General features: G+C 29.4%; 1 long non-coding RNA gene across 1 annotated transcript; it reads left to right on the forward strand.

Moving 5' to 3' along the window:
• The first annotated feature begins 3,696 nt into the window (after positions 1-3,696).
• Positions 3,697-5,204, forward strand: LOC149060512 (uncharacterized). The gene is made up of 3 exons (XR_016189630.1): positions 3,697-3,923; positions 3,987-4,638; positions 4,740-5,204. It is a non-coding gene; the product is annotated as an uncharacterized LOC149060512 (long non-coding RNA).
• The last annotated feature ends 6,603 nt before the right edge of the window (positions 5,205-11,807 follow it).

Below are 11,807 nucleotides of genomic sequence, written 5' to 3' on the forward strand. Positions count from 1 at the left end.
AGCAAATGAAACCTCTCTAAAACAAATATACAAATCCCTTATTCTCTCCAAATTAGAATATGGTGCCTTCCTCCTCTCTAACGTTAAACAGTCTTCACTCAAAATGATAGAAACTATCCACAACTCGGGTCTAAGTTTTGCCACAGGCGCATTCCGTTCCAGCCCAATACCAAGCATTTTGACTATTGCAAACACCCTTCCTCTTGACCTAAAAATACTGCAAAATGCCATTATCCAAAAAGCTAGAAGAGCACAAAATAACAACATCCCAAACTCGGAAAACATAATAAAACTCAACAATTTTGAATTCAACTGCTCAGAAATACTTAAACACGAACATCCTATCGGTCCTCCATGTAGTGATCACGTCGCCTACAGGTATCAGTATTATAGTCAAGGATGATGTTTGGAAGGTGACTCTTGAGTTAATTTAAACAACGTGGAATTCTTCTTAGTTAAATTATTGGATTATTTATTTTGACAAAAGTACAAAACATATACATTTATTTAAAACGTGAAAGCTGAATTTATTTAAATATTTAAGTATTCTGAATAACTAGAATAAATTCGGTTTGACTCGAATATTTTCTAAGTTCAATTTAATTAATTTAAAGAACAGACTGGCGTGAAGGTGCTCTGGCTAGTCTGGTCAAGTCGCGTCTGAATATAGGCCGTTTCGGGGTCCTTTATATAGTGCTACCCTCTACTCCCCATAGTCTACTCGTTCTTGTTGCTGTTCTCACGGATGTGGTATACTTATCTAGATTGACGGAAATGCCACTCGCCCACGTACGAGCTAAATGCGCATCCCATGCAGCTACAGACCTCGATAATTTATATTATTATTAACATTATTATTATGTAAAAATATATATTATGATATTAAATTATAACATTGGTTTTTGGAACTTTTGTATTGATGCATAACCCCACATCCTGTGCACACCTATCAATGATCTTTTATTGTCGTCTAACCACATGATTTCGTGTTGCCCTAACGTTAATTATTTCCACGAAATGCTTTCTCTCTTATAATTACAAAGTTGGTCGCACTTTACCCTATTATGGTTTGGCTGGTACCTAGTTGACCATGAACTAGACAATGCGGGACGCTAGTCCATAGCACCATATACCTTCTCCACAGTGAGCTCTTCAATTTAAAAAAAAATCATAGCCATCGGTTCAGTAGTTTCCGAGAACACAGGCCTCAAAGGTTTTCATTTTCACATTTATATAATAGAAGATTATAATATATTTGTTATGAAATAAAATATGAATAAAAATATTTTTTTTTCTTTTGCTAGCTCTCCTCTGTTTATAAATGTGTACATTTTCCTGTCAACTGCAAATGGTTGAACCATCGTCCATCTTTGATAAATCAATGCATCCAAAATTATGGTGATCATACAAAATTATTAAGAATTATAACACAACTTATTATTTTCAGAACGACATTATAAAGAAAATTTTTCACGATCAAATTTGTACAGTTAGTTTTTAGCATTATTTTATCAAAAAAAAAAAAAAAAAAAAATGTTTTTCAATCTCAATTAGATGAAAAATTGTTATAATATATTTTTACTTTATACATAAATGATTAAAACAAAATATTAAGTTCATGATTATAATTTATTCAAACCATCTTATAGTGTTATGATTTATTGATTAATAGTATATTGTGTGGCAAGGGCGGGAAGTGAGCCATTTCAGTCGCGGGCGCGTGTGCGGTACGAGCCGTAGGCGAGTGCCGCATTACGCCCAAGACTGAAATGGCCTTTCCGCGTGAGCCACACATACTATTTTTTGTCACGCCCCTGCGTTCATGGAAAAGGTTATGCAGGGGTCTATGCAACAATTATAGACTATTCTACAAAAACAATTTCATGGAAGACATTTTATTTTATTTCAAAATTACAATTTTCACTTTGTATATTTTATTATTGTAACTGATAAGATTATTATACTAATATACTATATTATTACTAACGCATCGTTCGACGCCCTTATCTAGGAACACTAGGAACAGTGCAAATTAAATATGTATAAATGTTTATGCGTCATGCAAGGAGGTTATTTCTTCTTTTCCGCCCAGCACTTTTGGGGATTTCCTCGAGCATCTTTATCTCTAACTTTTAAGAACCACTCTTTCAATGCACATTCGATTATTATACGTTATAAGGTACCAACAGAAACTAGAAACAATCAACACGAATATTATTTAATTTTTCAATACCAATTTATTTCTAAAATATAACCAAAAAAGTTTATTTTCTACTATTTATTTTACGAAATTTGAGTCTTATAACCGATTTTTTTATAATGCATTTTGATACGTCGGACCGTTCCAGACGATTTTGAGTCTAATAAGCGACTGAACCTTATATCCGTGAGTCTAATAAGCGGCGTCTACTGTTTTACATATATTGGAGTCTTAGAAAATGAGATATGACAATTTATTATTGCTTAGGTGATTGGTATTCTTCCATTCTCCTCAAATACCTAATTTTAAAATTACATTGCACTTAATTGAAATGTTTTTAAGTTCAATTAAATTTTGATTTAGATATAATGTGTTCGTTGTCTGGGAATAATTTATATAAATTTTTGTTTTTCCAATTTTTTTATTTTTACGGTAACTTTAAACTATATATTTCACCTAATATTCATTTTGATGTTATATCAAAATATATTCCCTTTTAAGACTACGTTAATAAATATAAACACAAGCAAAAACCATTATGAAATGCGTTTAGCAAGTACCTAGTAATCGAATTTACAAATTATATTTTATTAAGGGTGGCATAACTCCCTTTGACGTTTTCATGTTTTTACTAACACATTGAAAAACAAATTTAAAAAAATATACATAATATAAAAATGTAGACTAATTAATATGTTTAAAGACATACGATGAAAAATGAGTGAAAAACTGTGAGAATTTCAGATTTGGAATTAGACGTAAAAACGTATATAGTGCCTACTGCCTAGCTAGGTATCTTTATGTGTGTATATTTATTATAATACCAGGAACTGTTTGTTTCAAGTTCACAGGAGGTGTACTGCGAATAAAAATCTATCAAAAGACATTATCTGACGGTTAATTTTCGGATTACACATAAAACGTTTTATTATACACGTGTGGGTGTCGTGTGTACTCGGAATACGAACACCTCGCAGATATACGATGACGGAGCACGGTGGAAAAGTGAAAAGCCAATTCGATAAGCTATATAATAATATATTAGTGACGAGTCGGTCTGCACTGTGTGTGCACATGTATGTGCATAAAGTTATAATATTATATCATGCCGAGGAAAAATAATGTACAAATATATAATATTATACAGTCGTCGTCGGTATACACATAACATTGTTGTGGCACACGTCGTCGTGACAAAAAGATTCTGTTGACCGACACGCAATTTCCTGAATGTATACATCATCGTGCGTGCGTCGTCATCGACGAGTCGGAGTCGGCGGTAATATCGGCGGCGGAAGATTAAACTCTCCGCGCACGCGTCATCGGATCCGCGTCTCTACTGGCCGCCAACTCCACCTTTGCCAACACCGTCACCACGAAATACGTGATATTTTTAGATTTTTCGAGGGCACAGCACTTGCGCGTATTCGGCCGGGTTCCGTGACGTCGGCGCAGCATCTACGTGTCCTCTAACTGCCGAGTACGCGATTGTTATTGGTAGTTCGGTCGTCTCGGCTCGGGGTGGGTTGAAGCGGATCCCCCGGCTGGATGTGGGAGAACTGCAGACACCGGGTTCAATACACACCCACAACAGATGCGGTTGGTCAGCCACCGAAAATCCTCGAACACGTTACAAGGTCGTCAATCGTCTGCGTTTGGACTCTAATCTGCAGCGTCCCGTTTTTAGCCATTACACTGCAATCCAAGTTGTGAAGTTGACGTGGTAGTTTTTCGAGTGAGTCTGTTGCAAACCACATCATGATCAGCTTTGCGTTCTGTGTTATAGCGTCTATGCATGTGATATACTGTCTCTGGCAATCTGGAGCGTTGTCTCAGTACGATCAAATGGCACCAAACCACCGTACCGCAGCTGCTAACGCACCCAGAGTCCGCAGCGCCACCAACGCCACCAACGCTACTAACGCTGCCAACACCACCAACGCTGTTTAAGACACTGTCACGGAGTCCACAGTCGGCCACCGCGAGCCGCTTCAGACTCTCGTAACAAATAAAATAACCGTATTAAACTAACTGCAAAACTAACACTACTATACACTCATAATATTATAATAACATATTGAAATACTATTATATTATAACAGCGATAGGTAACCATAAATATCCCACACTTTCCCAACCATATAAATAATTTATTAACCTTCTTGTCACAACTCAACTGTCACAATAGCGACCACACGTATTCTCTTCGTATTTTTTTTTCTCATTTTTTTTCTTACCGCGCTCTTATTTCCCTATCGCTTCCGTGTCTCCGGCGTTATCTATGTTGATCAACATTTACGAGATGCATTTGGTCCAAGAGACGGCCACGGCGTATTCTATGACGTTTACTATGCCCAATTTTCCGGCACTGAGATATATCCACCTCAACAAAATTACTGGTGTCGTCACGATCCGGACCGACAACTTTTTCTTTACATGTGAGTACCTACGATCAAAATAATTGTGTATATTTGTGTTGGTGTAACACTTTGATGATCGTGTGGCTTGTTAATCATAAATATGATATTTTTATTTTCAGGCCTACTCAATGGAGACCAAATTAGAGGAGGGTCGTTCAGATGGGTTGACCAAAGTGAAGAATCGATTTCCATGCTACCACCGCCAGACATATAATGGTAATAACTTACCTAGGTAGCAATAATTTATCGAAGTACTTGACCTATGAAATTCAGATCATTCCAAACTTCTCTTTTTTTAAGGTATAAATATAATATTGTATTACCTAACCTAACCTGACCTATGCATACACTTCAATATTGTTATTATATATTATGATATATAATATCTACACAATTACATTTTTGTTATATATCATACTCATTACATTTAAAAATATCTACTGTCAATACCTACGTAATAAGAAAATCTTTACGTCAATAATTTTAAACAAAAATATATTTTGGTTGTCTAGTTAATAAAATAATACATCATAATATTATGTATCATAATATACTTAGATTAGAACGCAAACAACAAAAACACTATTGATACTCGTATTTAAGTAATAACAAAATATCTCTTACTCTTCATAAACAAATTATTGAATTTATTTTCAAATGTATTTATTTATCAGTTTACCTCGGAAATGTTCATAAGGATTTATTTTGCGGAAATTAATTAGAAATTGTACGTTTATTAAAAAGTAAAACTAATGATAATATAATACTTAAAATTCAGTATATTATCCTATTTAGTTGAATGTATTATTATTATTTAAAATGTTTATAAAATGAATAAAAATGTGGATACAATTTAAATTCTTCCGATATTTTTAAATTATTTACAAAGATTAAACAATAAACATTTAAACGTCAAAAAAAATCAAGAATCTAAAATGTACAATTTAAAATATTGTATTTGTATTTTTATATACTGAACATTCCTGTTACAAATGAACAATTATTTTATTTTTAATGTATAAAATTATCCTCATAAGTATATATAGGTATATATTTCTATTATTATAATTTTTTTGTATTATTTTTATCTCTTATTTTTTATTTGAACATTGTCTGACAATTATTATTATATCTTCATAATAAATTATAGTTTATACCTATTCCATCCTATTATCTTATCTTATATAATGTTAAATTGCCATACGAATAAATAAATATAATATTAAATTATGATTATTATACATTCTACTGCTTTATAGTATATTATACTATATCTAATTTATAGTATGTACCTACCTAACAGCGTGATTCAATTTAATTTTGTGGTATTATTGTCAAATTATAATTAATTTTTAAAACAAAAGAAGTCGGAGTCCTGTGTTTTGTTATTGGATAAGAGCTACGTTATACTGTTATTATAATTATAACTACAGTAAATATATTCTATAAATATCTACTGCTTATAATCATTATATTAATAGTTTGTAAATCGATTATGAATCATAATGGACTGGCCCACTGTGCTACTGTGCTACAGCACAGTAGGCCTCGGCGATGAAAAAAAAAAATCTTTACTGAGATTACAGAATAGTGACCAGATTATTCGTTTATAGCACCTTGGTACCTACCTAATTATATTTTTTAAATGTTCTCAATGCACGATTATAGAAAATCAGTTCAAATAGTTCAGCCAAAAGAGCTTTTTCAAAATTAAATAGAGTCAAGAAAAAATACAGACCAACATTAATTCAAAACAATTTAATTGCGCTTATGATATTGGCATCTGAAAACGACATAATTCAAACAATTAATTACGAAACAGTGATTAAAGAATTTTGTTAAACAAAGTGAGGATAAAAACTCGTAAATTATAATTTATAAATAAAAACAATAAAGTGATACATTAATACATTATTCATTATTTATTGCTATACATATATGTTACAATATATAGGTACCTATACAAAAATAATAATATACTTAAAATATACATTTTTTTATACAGGGGCCTCATTTAAAATGTTGATCCTTGGGCCTTAAAATGTCTTAATCCGGACTTCTCGGAATACTATTGATCTAAATACTTAAATAAATGTACATTTCAAATGATTATATTATTATATAGTAGGTAATTTTTAGGTAATAACTAATAAGTAATATTTTATTACCAAAAACAGCGCAGTAGATTTTTTTGTTCCTACCCCAGTACCCCAGCACTATCAGTATATTCTTATGAAATACCCACGTGCGGAGTGATGCCTATTGGCATGAACTTGGATGCCGAACCTCAAGAGAAGTACTCATGTGTCAAATACAAATTTTTGTTGGATTTTATATTTCCTGTGTGTCAACTAATTCGACGACCTTTTTTTAAACTAAAGAAATTCCTACCTTATCAATGGTTTGAATGATAAAAAAACAAATTAAACATTAAATTATATTTGATATTTTATGTTTGTAATGATAATACTCAATAATCTTTATATTTTGGTCTACATGACTACATCATTACGTGCTAATAAGTGTTTTTTTTGTATTACGACCTTTACGACGAATGGTCTTTTAAGACGAATGAATCGCTAAAAGAATTTCCACGTCATAGGTTCATTAACTCTGAACTAGGTACCCACACTTAAGTGTTAGATAAGATCTAACGATAAATTCCTTAACTATTAAAGATTGCATTTCAAAATCCTTATAAAATACAATTCACCGATATATTTTATAGAAATTATAATATAAAAACACTACAACAGTCTAAAATAACTTTATGCTAAGGACATTTTGCTAAATTTATATCATCTGAAAAATTCAGGCTGAATTATAGCAAACTTTTGTTTAATCATAATAATCATTAATTATCATACCCGTCAAAACACACTTAATAATGTTTTTAGATTATAAGTAGGTAAGTAGAATACAGAATTTTGGAAAAGTAATTCTTTTAATATTAGTACTTATTGGTACATATATATATATGTGTAAATACTAGACAATTGATTTGGCATTAACACCAATAATTTTAATAATATTTATGTAGTTACAATATTAACTGCATATTAATGTAAAAATAAAATTTGTATTGAAATATTACCCATGTCGTGGTATTATCTTATAACCTGCATTTGTTATTATTAGACATTTTTGTTTTTGGATTGTATATAATATTTATATAAATAGTAAGTTTTATTCGTATATTGTATAATATAGATAGGTATTCTAATGTTTTACGAGTTTAACTAGTTATAGAACGCTAAATCTCCTACACTGCATGCAAGCTTGCAGCATTTTGGAGACATCATCATTTTATATCATATTGTTATATTTAATTTATGTTTATTTGTGAAATTAAAATTAAACTAACGTATTATTATTTATTAATATATTGTGTATCTAATTTATTGCCTATTAACCTATTTGATATTTATATTCTAAACGGATTGTTGTAGCCTGTAGGTATAGGTAATAGGTATATTGATTTGACAATGATTTGTGCTTTTTTATTTTTTGTGTTTGTGTAAAGCGTATAATAAGGTTTTAAAATTGGTCTAAAATTTCGAGGCCACCCTATATAGTTAAACTAGTAATATATTTATAGATAGTAATACTTCTATATAGGTAGTAATAAATCACGTATTAAAAATATACTTAAAATAATTTAATTGCACCCTCAAATCAAGTTCGCGGCACATATCTGTACACAGTGCACTGAACCAATTTAGTGTACCTCAGTGGTCTCAAGACTCAAACTCAAATTACCAACGGGCTATATATATTTACGTTAAAGGTTAACGGGCAAAAAACTTTTTTTTTACTCATTTTAATTCAAAATCAAAAATAAACAAAATTAAAATCAAAATTTTTTAAATAAATAAATATTCATAGAAATATGTATATCATACATCGAAAGGGCCGCGTGTTTGAGACCACTGGTGTACCTATACATAGGTACAATATTATGTAGTTGTAATAATATGCTTCAGATTATATAGGTACTTCAGTAATTTTGCTGATAGTGAAGTGAATCTACAATTGGTGTATTCTAGAGGTCAAAATATAAAATGCCAAGTAGTATTCAAAAAATTTTTTAAAAATCCCGAATTTCTACGAAAATCAGTTTTTGACAAAATCAATTTTGGTTTTTGGTGTAACTAAAAAAAAAACAAAATGAAATAATAACAATCTAGGAACTAACATTTGTATTTTTTTTATCTGCTAAATATATTGTAGGAATTTATATTATGTAGAACTATAATTATATAATTACATCGCTTGTGAATTATTTTATTTATGTATTTTCAGAATACTTAATAATTTAGATACATTGATTCTATAACTGTACATATATGGATTTCATACTTGGTAATATTGTCTTTTTGTACGTAATTTACGATTTTCCACTATAAAAAGTAGATGTGCTAATGCATGCGTTCAAATTTAACTTGTTTATCCAAATTCAAATTAGTTACTTTTGAATATTATAATTTTATAATTTATATTTAATATAATTTATTGTAATAAAATTCTCTCATGGTATACTTGGAACACGAATTTTCAGCTTATTACAATTTACAATTTACAACTACTACCTATAAAGTTTAAAATTGTGTATTCCCAAAATTGCTAATTGAACTTAGACGACAGTAAGGGCGGACTGGCACCTTCAACTGACCGGGAATTTTTTTTTAAAGTGTAAAGTTTCTCAAAAACTATTATCTAATCTAATATCTAAATACAGCACTTATGTTTTCTCAGTTGAATATTCAAAATATAAATAATGACAGTAGATAGATTACACGTTTCAGAAATATATGGTACCTAATGATTATTTATTGGCTCAAGGAATTAATAATTTATGAAGTGTAATTTTTTAAATTTTTTTATCTGCAGTGTATATTTTTGATTCTAAAAGTTTTACAAAATTTAAAAATTAAGGATGTTTGATTTTGATTTTTACTAATGGTGAAGTAAGGATCAATAAAATACAATAAAACCTCTAGGGCCTTTATTATTAAAATTATATGAATTTTTAAAATCCAATATCCCAAAAATACTGCCATTTAATTATTGTTTTTCAGTTTTTATCAACATTTTTTTTCAAATAGTATAGAAAAATATAAAATATGTGGTCTTACAAAAACGTAACAATTAAACAAGAGGAATTATAATTTCTATTTATAGTAGTAAAATAATTATCGTATTATTTATGTGATATTTTATAGATTATAAATAAACCAAAAACTATTATTATAATAAAAAATCATAATAAGTTATTTATATAACCAAACTAAACAATATATTATAATACAATTTCTATTGCTGGTAAGTTTATCGTTCTTTCGATTTTCGACATACTTACGAGTCAGACCTCAATTAAATCGATAATTTTCCATTTTTTTCATAATTTTTTTAATTATTCAATTGCAAAAAAAAAATTGATGAAAGTTAAAAATGCAACACCTTGGGTATAAATACCTATGAGAATAATGGCATCAAGAATGGAACAAGGTAAGTATTTTGAATATATTATGTTGTTTGGAAATTTAAATTTAAAAACTTCTATAATATAAATCTCTGCCCATCAAAAGTTTTTGAAAAAATTTTAATAAATTTAAACATTATATAGGTATATTATTATTATATTACTTAGGTAGTTACATTATACAGAATTTCGGTATATTATGCAATATTTTATTAGTTGCCTACCTACATATTTTTTTTCAAATGCAGGTGATTTTTAGTTCCTATCATCAATTAACAATATTTGCATGTGTATATTTGGTTTAATAATAATAACTAGGATAGGAAGTTGATGACCTTAAAAACATTTTGTATAAATTTATCAACGCTTACAAACTACTCAAAATATAAAATTAAAATTAAAAAAGTTCATAAAAAATGAAATAAAAAAAAATTACAAATATTTGTTTTATAAATTTTCCAAGTTTTAAGTTATCGGCATAATAATTGACAAGAAACGATAAAAAGTGAACTAGTGTAAAATCAATAAAAAATTACTAATAATTTGGGAAAATAACTTAAAAGTAACAAACACCAAAAAGATAAAAATTAGTTATTCAGATTCACATGCTAGAGAAACACATTTGTAGCCAGAAATCATCGTTTAAAAAGTTCCAATAAAAAAAATAAAAATGCAAAATGCATCAACTCCCGGGCCCTAATTCAATAATTATTAAATTACTGAAAGATTGTTGTATAACATAAAAGAAAAAATATTTAAAGAGTTATATCATAGTTTAATATTGTTTAGTACCATAAATAAATATAACAATTTAATAGAATATTATTATGCTTATTATTTATTATGAACAAATATTGGAATAATCACTTTTTTACAAGTAAAAATAAACATTTAAATTATAATACAACTATACATTATATTTTTAACCTAAATAGATTTTTCAAATATTTAGTCCTTTATACAATCATATTATGTTGTTAGTTTACTAGATTTACTATCTTTTTTCAAAACTACTAGGTCTTAATGTTTTATATATTGATGAATATGCCTATTTCTTAATAAATCACTGCTATATTAATATTTCAGTTATTTTAAATGCAGCAAAGCTCGCAAACATTTTTGTACCGGGTTTTTAAAAAGATTACCAAATGGTCAAAAAATTGTTACAGACCGTCGTTACTCAACGTATCGTAACCGTAAATGAATGTAAGATTTGTATACAAATAATGCCTTTTATTGTATAATTATATAAAGTACAATTAATTATGTTATATACATACGGGACAAATTACCCCGGGCCGCGCGGCTGGCTTGTGGAAGCGGGTCACGACGGGCGGATTCGGGCCTTGTAGAGGTGCGAAATAATTAGGGATGTGTAGCTAGCGAGCTACTCAACTCAGTGAGTCGACTCTTTGAAATGAATTGAACGAGTCGAATCAGTGTTTCAAGATTCGGCAACTCAGTGCTCAGTTCAACCAACTACATTCAAACACAATCCACAAACGACGAATCACTGATAAAGCGATAACTGATCAATTGTATGCTATAATAGAATATGTGGTGCCTTAAACTTAAACCGTGATACACATCGACTCATTCAACTCACCAGTTACCACGACTGTTATAGCATAGAATTATAGTAAACTCACTACATAAATTTTTTAAATGTCGAATAATTTCATTATTATTATTTATTAGATTCGTT

This window comes from Diuraphis noxia, unplaced genomic scaffold, assembly GCF_037042655.1.
Source record: "Diuraphis noxia isolate RWA-SAM2 unplaced genomic scaffold, SU_Dnox_SAM2 contig0001, whole genome shotgun sequence".
Lineage (NCBI taxonomy): Eukaryota > Metazoa > Arthropoda > Insecta > Hemiptera > Aphididae > Diuraphis > Diuraphis noxia.